Source organism: Brassica napus, chromosome C5, assembly GCF_020379485.1.
Source record: "Brassica napus cultivar Da-Ae chromosome C5, Da-Ae, whole genome shotgun sequence".
NCBI lineage: Eukaryota > Viridiplantae > Streptophyta > Magnoliopsida > Brassicales > Brassicaceae > Brassica > Brassica napus.
The window spans coordinates 526,131-542,717 of NC_063448.1; the positions used below are offsets into that span (position 1 = coordinate 526,131).

The following is a 16,587-nucleotide window of genomic DNA, read 5'->3' on the forward strand; positions in this document are numbered from 1 at the left end:
GCGAGCTAAACTCCGAGCAAGGTATATTCCCTCTTACTATCAGCGGGACTTATTAAAACATTTTCGCAAGTTGTCTCAGGGTACTAGGACCGTGGAAGAATACTTTGAAGAGTTCGAGGCTCTCAAGAACAAGCTCAGGACGCGCGAAACCGAAGAAGTTATGATGGCACAGTTCTTGGAAGGTCTTCAAGACCGCATCGCTCGCAAGGTGGAGAGGCAGACTTACGTCAACTTCAACGACCTCCTCCACTATGCCGTCCAGGCCGAGCAGCACATTAGGAGGAAGAACGCCTCTAGTGCCAGGAACAAGACGCCATGGGCTCCATCCGGATCCAAAGGAGCTGAGAAAAACAAGTCCGTTGAAGTGGAAAGCCGGTTCAAGAAGAACCAATCCGACCAGTCCAAACCAGGCTCATCCGAACCAGGTAAGGGACAAACTCCAGCCCAAAGAACCCGTGACATTACTTGTTTCAAATGTCAGGGAAAGGGGCACTACGCCAGGGACTGTCCGAACAAGCGTGTCATGATCCTTAAGGCGGACGGCGAGTATGAGTCCCAAGACGAGGTCGATGTAGGGTCGGCTGCATCAGGAGATGAGATAGTGGACTATGCTGAGACTGGTGAGCTACTGGTGGTCAGACGAGCTCTCAGTGCTCTCTTTGATCCAGAAACCGTCCAACGAGAGAACATCTTCCACACGAGATGCAGCGTGGAGGGCAAGGTATGTAGTTTAATTATTGATGGTGGCTCTTGCACTAATGTGGCCAGCAGGTACCTTGTTGACAAGTTAGGGCTAGCAAAGTCGCCCCACCCCAGGCCATACAAGCTTAAATGGCTCAATGATGAGACGGAGCTTAAAATCTCGGAGCAAGTTGTTGTGCCCTTTTGTATTGGTAAGTACCAGGACCAGGTGAAGTGTGATGTGGTTCCTATGCAAGCCGGACATCTGCTGTTAGGGAGGCCTTGGCAGTTTGACAAGGATACCATTCACCATGGAAGGACTAACACCTACAGCTTCACCCACAACAACAAGAAGCACAGCCTGGCTCCTCTCAGCCCCCAAGAGGTCTACGAAATGCAGAGAGCCATGGATCAGTCTGGGCTGTTTAGTAAAACTAACCTTTTCATCTCTTCTAGTAAAGTGATTAAATCATTGCAGCAAGATACACAGGTGCTACTAATGGTCTTTAAGGAAGGTTGTTTTGCAAGTTTTGAGGCACCAGATTGCCCAGCTGAGATGCAAGTGCTAATGGACAAGTACAAGGACGTATTTCCTGAGGAGATACCAGCCGGCTTACCACCCCTCCGAGGCATTGAGCATCAAATAGACTTTGTGCCCGACGCCCCACTTCCAAAACCGAGCCGCGTACCGAGTTAATCCGGAGGAGGCTAAGGAGCTGGAGAGACAGGTCCAAGACCTCATGGACAAGGGGTACATTTGAGAGAGTCTCAGTCCATGTGCAGTTCCCGTCCTCTTGGTGCCTAAGAAGGATGGTACATGGCGTATGTGTGTTGACTGCCGAGCCATCAACAACATCACCATAAAATATCGGTACCCCATTCCTAGACTTGATGATATGTTAGATGAACTGAGTGGTTCCACCATGTTTTCCAAGATTGATCTTAGGAGTGGCTATCACCAAGTGCGGATGAAGGAGGGTGACGAGTGGAAGACTGCTTTTAAGACCAAGCAAGGCTTGTATGAGTGGCTCGTGATGCCATTTGGTCTTACCAACGCCCCTAGCACCTTCATGAGGCTTATGAACGAGGTTCTAAGTCCCTACATTGGTAAATTTGTGGTTGTCTATTTTGATGACATATTGATTTACAGTTAGTGCTTATCCGATCACATTAGTCATGTAGAACAGGTTCTGAAGGCGCTCAGGCAGGAAGGACTCTTTGCCAATCTCAAGAAGTGTGTCTTTTGCACTGACCAGTTAATATTTTTAGGCTTTGTTGTGAGCTCACAGGGTTTGAAGGTTGATGAGGAGAAGATCAAGGCCATCCAAGACTGGCCCGCGCCGACCACTATTAGGCATGTCCGAAGCTTCCATGGCCTAGCCAGCTTCTATAGGTGGTTTGTCAAGGACTTCAGCACCATTGCTGCTCCCATGACCTCAGTGATCAAGAAGAATGTATCCTTTGTTTGGGGCCCTGCCCAAGAGGAGTCTTTCAACAAGCTTAAATATTGTTTAACTCATGCACCCGTTCTTACACTTCCTGATTTTAATAAAACTTTTGAGATTGAGTGTGATGCATCAGGTACAGGCATTGGAGCTGTTCTTACTCAAGGAGGCCGACCAGTGGCATTCTTTAGTGAGAAATTGAGTGGAGCTGCCCTCAACTACCCAACCTATGACAAAGAGCTATACGCTCTAGTAAGGTCCCTTGAAACTTGGCAGCATTACCTTTTGTCTAAGGAATTTGTTATTCATACAGATCATGAGACACTTAAGCACCTGAGGGGACAGACCACGCTCAAGAAGAGGCACGCCAGATGGCTCGAGTTCGTGGAGACCTTTCCCTATGTGATCAAGTACAAGAAGGGCAAAGGCAATGTGGTGGCCGATGCACTGTCCCGGAGACACACTCTCATTGTGACTATGGAGGCCAAGATCATGGGTTTCGAACATATTAAAGAATCTTTTGCCACTGATCTTGATTTTAATGAGGCTTTCAGGAACACTGAGAAGGGAGCTTTCGGACAATACTACCAGCATGGAGGGTTCCTGTTCAAGGGAAAGAGGTTGTGCATTCCCAAAGGAGCCATGAGGGAACTGCTGGTTCGGGAGACCCATGGTGGCGGCCTCATGGGGCACTTTGGTCGGGACAAGACCTTGAGTGTCCTAACCGAACATTTCTTTTGGCCAAACATGAAGAAGGACGTGGAGAGCATATGTGCCAAGTGCACTACCTTCCTTAAAACCAAGTCCAGGTCACATCCTTACGGTTTACAAATGCCATTGCCGATTCCTAACCACCCTTGGGTAGACATTTCTATGGACTTTGTGCTGGGTTTACCCAAGATAAACCACAAGGATTCCATTTTTGTAGTGGTAGATAGGTTCTCCAAGATGGCCCACTTCATAGCCTGTAACGCCACTAATGATGCTACTCAGACCGCTGACCTATTCTTCAAAGAAGTGGTCCGACTACATGGTGTTCCTCGAACCATTGTGTCTGACCGAGATACCAAGTTCTTCAGTCATTTCTGGAAGACACTATGGGGCAAGTTGGGAACCAAGCTGCTATTCTCCACCACTTGCCATCCCCAAACCGACGGCCAGACTGAGGTAGTAAACCGTACACTCTCTCAGCTGTTGAGAGCTACGGTCGGTAAGAATTTAAGAAATTGGTTGTCATGTTTGCCTTTTGTTGAGTTTGCTTATAACCATGCTAGGCACTCTACTACTAACATGTCACCTTTTGAGATTGTTTATGGGTTTCAGCCAGAGACTCCTTTAGACTTCACCGAACTGCCCAGCTCCATGTACCGCAGTCGTGATGGAGCCAATAAGGCCGAGTTTGTTAAGAACATGCACTTGAAGGTTAAGGAGAGAATAGAGGCCAAGACGGCTAAGGTCAAGGCCAAGTATGACCAGAAGAGGAAGGAGGTGCTGTTCAAACCCGGAGACTTGGTGTGGTTACACATGCGGCCCGAGAGGTTTCCAAAAGCACGGAAGTCCAAACTCTCTCCCCGTGGGACAGGACCATTCCGCATCCTAAAGAAGATCAACGACAATGCCTATATCCTTGACCTCCCTGCCGAATATAAATTTTCACATACTTTCAATGTCTCGGATTTGTCTCCTTTCCATGCAGATAGCTTTGATGATTTTGCAGATGATGGTGTTCTGAGGCCAGAACCTCTTCAAGGGGGAGGGAATGATGAGGCCATCCAAGTAGAGGTTCCCATAGTTAGACGCGGTCCGACTACCCGGAGTGGAACCAGGGCTTTGCGAGAAGGTTTCACCAAGGCTGTCCAACAAATCCTTGATCGTGATGGACATACTGACCAGGACCAGCTGCTGATTGAGGAGATGGTCCAGTTGAAGATTCAAGATCAAGCCGGCCCAACAGAGGTTCAGGACGCGACCGGCCCGATCCAGTTCAGACTCAACCAACCCGGACGTCTCATTTTCACATCCGAGCTTGGACCAGATCCCATTTCCATTTCATCCACTCCAACTCTTCATGGTTCTGAGAACTAGCCGACATCAGAAGGATTGGTATGCTGTTGTACTCTTTTTCCTTATCGGGTTTTGTCCCACTGGGTTTTCCCGAAAGATTTTAACGAGGCAACATGCAAGCATACTATGAATTCTGGTTTAGGTCTTCTCAAACCGACAACCAGTTGTCTGGTTTATCTTTGTTTTTATTTATTTATTTGGTTAAGACTTTGGGCTTTTGTTTCAGCCTTATTTTCGGCCAGCCTGTTTAAGGCCTTTTTATTTTTAAGACCCATAAGGGGTGAACCCTATAAAACTACTTGTAGTTGGCGATTTTTGCCATACCTTTTATGAAATAATTTTGCCTTGCAAACTCAGAAAACCTAAGTCTTTTCCCTGTGAGAAACAGAGAGAGCAGCCGAGTCTTATCAAGCTCCAAACCACCAAGCTTGTGGCGATTCTTCACTTCCATTCCACCCATCGATTTGTCTTGAGAGTGATACACATCCAGCAAGCCAAATCCCATATCTATCCACCTCCATCCACTGTTCTTGTTGAGAGAGACACACATCCAGCAACAAGGATCCATCCCCCATATCTCTATCCTTCACTTACTTTGTTCATTCTTGCATCATATAGTTCTAGATTTCCATTCAATTTAAAAACCCATAAAAAGTCATATTTGCTTCAGTTCTTAGATCATTATTTAGTTTTCTTTCAGCTCATCATTTTAAACCCATAAAAAAACTCATAAAAATAATACTCATCTGTTTCAGGAACCAGATCGGCCATTCCCCTCTCCATCGCAACCGCCTAGCCGTCCATAGCCGTCTGTCCGATCTGTCCAGTCCGAGTTCTTGAACCTCTGGTCGATCCTTTGTCTTGCCTGATTCTCAGCCTGTATCAATGTTAAAGAAGAAAGAAGAAGAAACCAGAAAAAGAAAAGTTGCAGAGAGGAAGAGAGAAACCATCGGGAGGGAGAGAGAGAGAAAGAAAAGAAAAAAAAATGAGAGAGTAAATAAAAATGAATCTAGTTTTTAATATTTAGGTTTGTAATGAAGGGTAAAAATGTAATCAACCAGTATTTCGAATTAAAAATAATTCAAAAAGAAAATAATATTTAAGAAGGTCCTTCAGAGATTGGACTTCAAGAGATAGGGGTAAGAGAGGTGATGTCTCATTTCTATTCATTTTGGGGAAGGGGCAATTTACTGTATAGCAGAGCAAAAATGAAGAATATAACCATACTTCGAAAAATGTGTCATTTTTTTATATAAATAGACATCGCAGTCCTTTACGTGAGTGGGCCTGTGTATATCACACACTATGATCATATACTATTCTACTTATAATTTCGATATAGAATAAATCATTTTAACCATATATGTTAGTACTATTTATTTATAGAGTTCAATGCAGTTTAAGTAATAAATAATATGAAAAAACATATTTATTTGTAGGAATGATGTTTAGTATATGTTAAATTTTGTAAAAGAATATATTTGAATGTTATATTTTAAATAATAAAATATATTGTTCTATATTTTATGACTAAATAGTATATTATGTAAACATATATAGGAAATAAATGAAGAAAAGTAAAATGAGATAAAAATAATTGAAGATGGGGAATAGTATGACGTATATGAAAAGTATTGTGTATATGTAAAAATATGGAAAAAAGAACGATTACAAATAGAAATATAAGTATGAAAACGAAGATCGGATGAGAGAGAGAGAATGTATAGTTAAAATTTTATTCTATGTTCGTAAATAGAATAGAATACAATAACACATTTTTTTAAACATTACATGTTAGAGAGAGATATAGATACAAAAGATAGAAAGATAGAGAAAAAAGGGAAATATTGATTCAGAAGAAAGGATCGAAGGATTTAGAGATGGAGATTGGGAAGAGAGATAGAGTGAGAGATAGAAGAAAGAGAGATTGTATGATATCAATTCTATTCTAGATTTGTAAATAGAATAGAACAAAATCTTATTTCTTATTATAATTGTACATATTTAATTTATCAATATATGTTCGTTTTACAAAATTTAAATTTTTTTTATAGAAAAAAAAATCTATGTTTTTTAAAAGTATTTAAAAAATTCAAATAAATATTTTTTAAACTTATAAAGTTAATTAAGAAGAAGAGGTGAAAGTGAGAAAGGGTAAAATAGAAATTAATACATAAATATCGTAGCCTAATGAAGGTTATGGTTATATTGTCGATTTTTTGGTTTGTTATGTGCATGTTGCCAAATTTCTCTTTTGGAGAATCTAAGACTATGATTAATCCGAGTTCTTGGGGTTCTTAGCTTCGGTTAAGAACCGTTTCTTAGTTTTTAACTAAGAAAAGCTAAGAACTGGCTCTTAAATAAGAGATATAAGAGCCGGTTCTTAGCCGAAAAGTGTAAAAAAAAATGTCAAATCATGAGTTAAGAACCCCAAATTAAGAGCCCGGGTTAATGGGGTTTTTTATGGTGAGGTTCTTATCGGAATATATAAACCCGTCTATTAAATTTTAACTAAAAAAGCTAAGAACCAGCTTTTAAATATCTTATTTAAGAGCTGGTTCTTAGTTTTTTTAGTTAAAAGTTAAGAAACGGATTCTTATATTTCGTTAAGAATCCTACCCTAAGAATCCCCGTTAATCATGCTCTAAAATTTGATTAATTTGGCAGATTATTTTCATCGATTTAGTTCTACACAGACCCAAAGTGTATAGGCCCTCTACAATGAAATTAATCAAGAAACTGTTAATATTCAGGTAAATTGTTTTGATCTCCAGCTCTTGATTTTATACATGGTTAAAAGAATACAAAAAGATTTATCAGGCTAATCCCAATTTTTTTTTGTTGCAGCATCTGTTGTGGAAGTTGGTCTTTGCTTATCTTCTTCTAGATTCATGTATCCTTTTGTTTCGTACTCTTTCGGCTATCAAACCATTTGTGTAGTTAGTGGTGTTTATACATCAACCTTATTTGAAAAGCTTTAAACTACTCAACAAAGATAGAAGTTTGTTACTGAGAAGAACTCATGAGCAATCGAGCTTGGTTCTGATAACTATGAAGGTTGGATCTTCTTTTTTTTAATATCCTTTTGTAGACTTATTAGAATTATTGTTCTCTTTTTCCTCTTATGGTCATTGAGGTAGTTGAGAAAATAAAGTACAATGTTTTTTGCATACAATGTTTTTTGCATGTAACAGGTTCTAGTCGACATCCTGACTACAAATCTTGCATTCATCTTCTCTTTTGCCATTGCTGCTAAGGGTTTGCTAAATGAAGTTTCCAGGTGATTTCTTCATTCATTCTTCTTCATATTATGAGTTGTTCACCAAACATTGATATTTTTTTCTTTTGGTGTATGAGATGCTATCTAAAACATTCTATGGAGATTGATTTCTGTATGGTTTTGTTGAAAATTGGCAGAAAAAGAGAAATTTTTTTGGGGATATTAATATCAAGTTACTTCAAGATCTTTCTGCTTGCGATGCTGGTATGTTGTAGCTTTACCTCCTCTCATATCGGAGTGCCAAACCTCTAATGCTTTTCATAATCATGTCTCTTTGCTTAAAACGTCAGAAACTTGTTTATTACAGGTATGGAGTTCCCAGTGTCAGTGATCTTCATTATGGATATACTTGTCTTAACATCCAACTCCATGGCTCTTAAAGGTCAGACTTTCAATTACTAATGCTTATCGATTGATCAAGACCAGTTATTTTGTTGTTTTGGAACCTCGGACACTTTGTTTCGTGTGAAAGAATGTGAGGATAAAGAGATGTAGATGAAGAACATTGAAGAACAGAGAGAGAAAGTAGATTTGAGAGAAAGTAGTTTTGAGAGAAACTCTATTCCTTTGAAATTAAAATTGTGGATCTAGATCCAAGTCTTTTAAAGGCAAGTTGCCTCTATACACAATACAATAAAATATTTATTGTTTAAAATACTCAACGGTCTTCTTCTCTCTTCTTCTTCTTCTTTGCTTCTCAAGTCTGGTCTTCTGCTTCTAAACTCAAGTTTGGTGCTTCTTATAAAGCCTTATAAAACATTTATAAAACCTTATAAGACCTTATAAAACCTTTATAAGACCTTATAAAACCTTATAAGTATTTTCAAGTCTGGCAGCTTAATTCTCAAGTCTGACAGCTTAATTCTCAAGTCTAGCTGCTTAATTCTGCTTCATGTCAACACTCCCCTTCAAGCTTGACCATGTGGAACAAGTCAAGCTTGGAAGCCATGAAGTATTCCCTCACTAAAACCTCAACTAGGTAAAACCCTTTGGGAGAAAACCCAAGTCAAGGAAAAAGAGTAGAACACTTCATGAAGGAGAGATCATTGACATGATAGGTCTGTGAGTCCCAATTTTGGATGAATGAACTCACATACCTTAGTGCTTGCTGCCTTGGTGAAGATATCAGCTAGTTGATCTTCACTCCTTGTGTAGCACGACAATATGATCTTCTGCTCTACGGCTTGTCTCACTTTGTGGCAATCTACCTCTATATGTTTGGTCCTTTCATGGAAGACTGAGTTGCTAGCAATGTGTATATCAGCCTGGTTATCACAATGCATCGTGATTGGCGTTGTAACTTCAATTCCCAAGTCCTTAAGAAGTCCCTTGATCCAAATCAACTCGCTTGTGAGCTTCCTCATAGCTCTATATTCTGCCTCAGCACTTGAACAAGACACCACCTTCTGCTTCTTGCTCTTCCATGTTACCAAATTGCCTCCAATGAAGGTACAATATCCAGTAGTTGATCTCCTCCCCAATCCGCATCACAGTACCCAACAATCTCAGTGCTTCTATTGCATCCCATCCATACTCCTTGGCCTGATGCCTCTCTTAGGTACCTGAGAATCCTCTCAACCATGTTCCAGTGGTGTACCTTGGGAGCTTGCATGTGTTGGCTTACTTGGTTTACTGCAAAGCATACATCTGGTCGGGTAATGGTAAGATAAATGAGTTTTCCCACCATTCTCCTATAGTGCTTTACATCTTCATATGACTTGTCTTCAATCTCCCCCTCATGCATCACTTTGTATCCTTCCTCTAGAGGTGTTTTGGCAGCTCTTCCACCAAGATCTCCAGCCTCATTTAGTAAGTCAAGGGTGTATTTCCTTTGAGATAGAAACAACCCTTCCTTAGACCTACACATCTCGATCCCTAGAAAGTATTTGAGCTCTCCCAAGTCCTTGATATCAAATGAAGCCTTAAGGAACGCTTTGGTCGAGATGATCCCTTCTTTGTCACTGCCTGTGATGATAATGTCATCAACATAGATGAGAATGACAATGATTCCTTGCTGGCTAGTGAGGGTGAATAGGGTATGATCAGCTTCAGACTTGACAAAACCTCTTCCATTGAGTGTGGTGCTTAGTTTGTGGTACCACGCTCTGGGTGATTGTTTCAAACCATAGATGGCTATCTTCAGCCTCAATACATTTCCTGGTTTGATAAGGTGTTCCATACCAGGTGGTGGTCTCATGTAGACCTCATCTTCTAACTCTCCTTGTAGAAAAGCATTCTTGACATCCATTTGCCACAGATCCCATTCTAAGTTCACAGCCAATAAGAGTACAATCCGTATTGTGTGAAGCTTAGCTACTGGAGCAAAGGTGTCAAGGAAATCTTCACCATAGACTTGAGTGTAGCCTCTTGCAACAAGTCTGGTTTTTTTTCTTTCTGGTTGCCCATTAGCCAAGTACTTGATAGTGAATAGTAACATGCTTGTGATAGCTTTCTTGCCTTTGGGGAGCTCACTCTCAAACCAAGTTCCATTTCGGATCATGGCACTGACCTCATCATCTACTGAGTCTCTCCATTTCTTTATCTCCATTGCCTCCTCATAGGTCCTCGGAATATACTCTTGATCTATATTGGTGATGAAGGCTTGATGATCTCTTGGATAGTAAGCAAGGGAGCAAGTTGCTTGAGTGGGATGGGCTACTGCTTGACTGTTGAAATACTTCCAATTTGATGGACGCTTTCTCACCCTTGTGCTTCTCCTAAGCGGCTGGACCTCTCCAACAATCTCAGCTTCAACTTCATTTTGTTGATCTGATTCCTCTTGTTGTTGGCTTTCATCCTGATCATGAACCTCTTGCTTTTGATCAGTAGTCTGCGGATCCTCTTAACCCATGTGTGGTTCCTCTTGACCAGTAGACGAATCCTCTTGATTCCCCCCTTCAGGATTAGGATGAGAAGCCTCTTCAGCCGCATCCATACCATTGGCTTGATCTAAACTATTTTCTGAACTAGTAGTTCTTTCATTTGGTGTCATGATGATACCTAGGCTCTCCATGATAATCCGTAGGTTGTTTGCCCTATCTGAGGCCCCTTGAGATAGATCCTTGAGATTGTCCCAACTCTTCTCCTCATAATAGCCTCTAGATTCCACAAACTTGACCTCTCTGGATACTAAGACTCTTCTTGTCTCTGGAGAGTAGCATTTGTAACCTTTTTGAGTGGTAGAATACCCAATGAACACTGCCTTTGTGCTTCAGGCCTCAAGTTTGTTCCTATGATCACCTGTTTGCAATACATAGCACAAGCACCCAAATACCCGTAAATGGTCAATAGATGGTTTTCTTTTGTTCAATACCTCATAAGGTGTGGCATCATCAAGGACTCTTGTTGGAGTTCGGTTGATGAGATAGCATGCTGTCATGACTGCATCACTCCAGAACCTCTTAGGCATGTTGGTGTAGAACATCATGGACCTGGCCACTTCCATCAGATGTTGGTTTTTCCTCTCAGCTACACCATTTTGTTGTGGAGTGTAAGGGCAACTGGTTTGATGGATTATTCCATGCTTGGCCAAGTGGGATTTGAAAGCTGTGCTTGTATATTCCCCTCCATTATCTGACCTGAATACTTTGATCTTAACATTGAACTGATTAGTTATGTAGCTCTGGAAGTTTATAAATGCATCTAGTACTCTATCTTTAGATGGTATCATAGTCAGCCATGTATATTTAGATTTCTGGTCTATGAAGGTGACCAAATATATATGATTTTCCCTAGAAGTGCATGGTGCAGTCCAGACATCAGAGTGTATCAGATCAAAGCATTTCTCATAGATAGTAGATGACTTGGGAAACACAGTCTTGCAATGTTTGCCAAGAATACATGCTTCACATCCATCATTTTTGAAATAAACATTAGGCAATAACAGGTTCAGTGCTCTAGAATGGGGATGGCCTAACCTAGCATGCCACAATACATCATTTTCTAAGACATGGATTGAACTAAAAGCATAAGGTAAACATGATCTAGTCGTGGTGTCTTCAAGCAGGTACAAGTCCCCTTTAGTAACACCCTTTCCGATCATCTTAAGAGTCTCAATATCCTGAAATACGACATCATTAGGACTAAAAATAACCTTGCCGTTAAGATCAGTGGCAACCTTCTTGACAGATAATAGATTAGATGCAAAAGATGGCATATAAAATGCTTTAGTATCTTTCTCAAATAGTTTCAAGTTTCCTACACCTTTTATTGGTATGCTGTCGCCATTTGCAATCATAACATTGCCTAAGGCAGGCTTAACATTACTGATTAACCTAGCATCACTAATCATGTGGTGAGAAGCTCCAGAATCAATAACTACTGGCTTAAAGCTATCAGATGCATTCAAGGTTGTAACAAGAGCATTGGACAGTTTATAAGAGGCATTCAAAGATAAACCAAGTGTGTTACCAGAGTTCTCCTTGAGGGCTTTGATGAGAACATCAAGGTCAGACCTCTTGATTGTCTCATCTTGGGTAGTCCTCATGATAGAACAGCCACTGAATCCCAAGGTCTTCCCTTCTCCAGCCGCAACCGAGTTCATGGGACGAGTAGATGGCTCGCCCATTTTACCAGAGAAATTCCCCCTTGCATCAGAGTAAGGTGTCCTGAACTTCTGAGGCTTGAGGTGTGGGTGAAGGATCCAACATTTGTCTTTTCCGTGATCTTTTTTCTTGCAATGGTCACACACCCACACTTTCTTGTCTTCTGGCTTGTAATACCCCTTGTTAGCTATGCCCTCATGTTTGTGCTCATTTCCTTCAGCCTTGTTAGCTATGATAAGGTCTCCTTTGCCACCAAAGAGTCCCACTGAGCCTTGCTCCTTTTGAATCTGAGCACAAAGCTCCTCAAGTGATGGAAGCTTTTCACTTCTTAGAATGTGTTTGATTAGATCACTATAACCCGGGTTGAGAGTGAACAACAAAGCAAAGACCTTGTCTTGCTCCTTTCTCTCATTAAGTACATCCGAATCAAGACTGGCCGGTCTTAGCATCTCTAACTCGGCCCACAACGATCTGAACTTCCCAAAATGCTTGGAAAATTCAGTGTCCTCTTGACTGAGAGTGTTGATAGCCCTCTTGACTTCAAACACCCTACTAATGTTAGATATATTTCCATATACCTTCTGGAGAGTATCCCACAGCTCCTTGGAAGTTTCACAGTAGGAGTAAACTTCCAAGATAGAGGTTTCAAGACTATTCTGAATGATGGAAAGGACCATGAGATCCTTCTGACTTCTCTTTCCACCTCCTTCAGCCGCAACAACAACTTCTTTACCATCCTCTCCTAGGATGGTCTTCTTGGTGTCTTTGCCGTCAACAACATACTCCCAAAGACATCGCCTCCAAGAGCGGTTTTGACAAGTCTAGACCACAGTAAGTAGTTGGTTCCCTTGAGGGTAACCGGAATAGACACAGATTTAAAGACATCCGTGTATGAGTTTTCCATTTTTTTTTTTTGGGAATGAAGAACAACTCTAGAACTTGATGAACTTTACCAAAAATAGAAAGGAAAAATCAGAGATTTGTGGAAGTAAAGAGAATAGAGTAGAGAAGAATGAATCTCAGGAGCTTACTTGCTCTGATACCATGAAAGAATGTGAGGATAAAGAGATGTAGATGAAGAACATTGAAGAACAGAGAGAGAGAGAGAGAGAGAGAGAAAGTAGATCTGAGAGAAACTCTATTCCCTTGAAATTAAAATTGTGGATCTAGATCCAAGTCTTTTAAAGGCAAGTTGCCTCTATACACAATACAATAAAATATTTATTGTTTAAAATACTCAACGGTCTTCTTCTCGTTTCTTCTTCTTCTTTGCTTCTCAAGTCTGGTCTTCTACTTCTAAACTCAAGTCTGGTGCTTTTTATAAAGTCTTATAAAACCTTTATAAAACCTTATAAAACCTTATAAAACCTTCATAAGACCTTATAAAATCTTATAAGTATTTTCAAGTCTGGCAGCTTAATTCTCAAGTCTAGCTGCTTAATTCTGCTTCATGTCAACATCGTGTTCAAAACCAGTGATGACTGAATCATCCACGAGCAGATGCATAGCTGTATGCTTAATCGCACACACAGTTAGATTCTTGGTGGGTCAGATCATTGAGCCAACAACATTCTTCACACAGTTTGGATCTTTTGTCCATCTATCTTCCTTGTTCAGAATTTTAAGATTCCAACTTCAACTTCCACTTTAATCTTTTGTTTTTGAAGAAAATATCAAACTCTTGTACATGTTTCTTCCAGCTCAATAAATGTATGTGTTATACAATTGCAATGGCTAATTCATTTTATCTCTATTGCTAACATCAATGGTAAAGTAATACTTATGTTTTGGTAGAAATGATGCTTTTAATTGTTGGTTCTCTGCTTTTCTTGTCAGTTTTGTCAAATCATTGAGCCAGCAACAATTTTAACACAATTTAGATCTTTTTTTAATGCAAAATCGTTTTATCTATTTTACAAGTCTACACAAAATGATACATAGCTTTTTTTTTCTTTTTTCTCTACATATATATTTTTTTTTACCTCTCTTTTCTTTTTTTCTCCCTAACATATATATATATATATATATTTTACCTCTCTTTTTTTTCTCTCTTATTGCACAACTGCAGACTTTTCCGAGCTAGAAAACAGATGAAGAAACCCAAAACAAGAAAGAAAACAAGAAAGAAAGTAGGAAACTTGTGAGCAAGAGCCGGATTTAATCACCTAACCAACCAGAATGATCCAACCAATGATGAAGATGATGAACAATAAGAGGCCAATGATGTTCTTGAGATAGATCCACCGTGAATTCCTCTGACTTATCTCCTCCAGAACAATCCAGTTCTGTTTCACTGCAGAAGTGGATGGAGCCTTCTTGATCGCGTCTTCAGCTATTTTCAACACGCATTCGCTTTGCTGCTTATTTATCACCAGCAAAACATAATCAAATCCCCTCATAATTTAACATGTAATGTAACTAAGAACTTGTGATTTCACATTTTGCATCAGAACCATGTTTCTCAGTGAGAGTGTTAATACTAACAATTACCTTTTCTTTGCCCTGCAACTGCAACTCCAGCTGCTTTGGTTGCTCTTGTGTCTCATGATTGTCCAAAGGCTCAACAGTAATCATTGATGGAGTATTATCTTTAGGAGTATGGTATGGTCCATCTTTACTACCAACACTATCGGTCGAGCTCGAAGCATTTGTCCCAATCTGTTAAAAACATGGTTTAGGGTTTATGATTTAGGGTTTATGCGTTTATTCAGTCAAATCCTATTATTCCACATTTTGCATCAGAACCATGTTTCTCAGTGAGAGTGTTAATAATAACAATCACCTTTTCTTTGCCCTGCAACTGCAATTCCAGCTGCTTTGGTTGCTCTTGTGCCTCATGATTGTCCAAAGGCTCAACAGTAATCATTGATGGATTATTATCTTTAGGAGTATGGTATGGTCCATCTTTACTACCAACACTATCAGTCGAGCTCCAAGCATCTGTTCCAATCTATTAAAAACCATTAAAAAAAAAACAGACCCTGCGTGTAAGCAAAATTCTAAAAAGAGAAGTGATAAAGATTGTGTTGTAAAGTGGCGTTACCATTGAGTCAGTGTCACTATCACTGCTATAACCGGGTAAAACCCCAGTGACAGGCTTTTTAGGGCGGTGACGGCTGGGATCGTTTCGCGTAAGTGTCCTTTCCAAAGAGTCAAGGTGTTGTCCAAGCATTTGCGTATCCCAATCATCTTCAAATGGAGCAGAGTAAGGACGCTGAGATGGTCACTAAACGAATTGCTTTGATTTGGTAAACCATACTCCAAGACAGGGTTTAAATTATCAGAATATCCTTGAAATGTATCAAACATGTCAAAGATTCCGCTGAACAGATGGTCCTGATACTCGGGGAAAGGGTTGTCATATTCTGAATTCACTTGAAATGATTGGTCGACCTGGACAAGAAATAAACAGTTGAGGGGGAGATTTGCATAAGTCAAAAGTTAAAAGAGGAGAAAATAAAGAGAATGACTCTGACCACAGAGCTTGCACTATTGGCCATAGTGGGAACAAAAGTGGGAGTGAAATCTGTTGCTTTAGGAGATAGGATGTTCACGTCGTCACCCTTATATTCCAGTCTGCATACCACATAGGTCCTCTATAAACATAAACAAAAAATATATAAGGTGTAGTACAGACATCCCTCAATATAATTTATAACTAAAATACATTGAACAGCTATTGAGACAAAACAAGCATCCACACAAAGAGGGATACCTTGTCTTCAGGCAAGACGGTGTAGTGAAGCTCGTGCATCACCCAATCAGATTTGGTTTTGTTTACCTCAGAGACACTGTTGTTTTTCCCCCTGCCGAACGTTAAAACCCTCTTATGACCAATTATCTCACCTCGAGATCCAGACACGTTTCCCCACCGATCAATGACATTCACGGGGTTTCCGGTCAGCTTCCAGAACCCAGAAGGTGTTGTCCTGCTCTGTTGATTCCCGTTCGCGTACTTGTTATCTCTACGGGAGAAGAAGTACAAAACAGGTTCTCTCGATTGGACTGAGACAGAGATAGAGAACGGAAACCCTAAAAATCAGGAATGAGAAAATTTCGTTCGCGCAACAAAAAAAAAAAAAAGAAAAGATGGCAACTTACAGCGCAAGTTCCAAGGATCGACGCTGTAGATGTTGATCTCGTTGATGAGTCCGTCGACGAGGCTATCGTTTCCCAGATTTTTGTGATGGAGATAGTAACCCACGAGCTCCTCGTCGTACGGACGGAATCCAAACCCTGGCTTCTCCCCTTCCATACTTTCTTTCGGTGAAGAGTTTAGCCGCCGGTCGGTTTCTCTTTGCTCTCTGAGTAACTTCTTCTCTGCTTTTGCTTTTGCTTTGGTTGGTTTGCTTTGGAGGGAGAGTGTGAACTGTGAATTTAAATAGGCCCATCAAAACTCTCATTTTTTTTATTTAAATACAATTCACCTAAATTAAGATATTGGATATTTTTGTTCGATTTACCTTTTGATTCTCTCATTTTGTAATATACAGTATCTACCGTTTTTTTTTGTAGATTATAAAGCAATGGTAAATAAGTAGGAAGAAACCTTTTAATCTTTCTTAAGCTTTAA

General features: G+C 40.3%; 1 long non-coding RNA gene and 1 pseudogene across 1 annotated transcript; one reads left to right on the plus strand and one right to left on the minus strand.

Annotated features, from left to right (window-relative positions):
- Positions 1 to 7,136: 7,136 nt before the first annotated feature.
- Positions 7,137 to 14,227, plus strand: LOC106398048. Its single transcript, XR_007323646.1, has 2 exons — positions 7,137 to 7,852; positions 13,490 to 14,227. It is a non-coding gene; the product is annotated as an uncharacterized LOC106398048 (long non-coding RNA).
- On the minus strand, positions 13,996 to 16,384 carry LOC106401065 (annotated as a pseudogene).
- Positions 16,385 to 16,587: the final 203 nt, after the last annotated feature.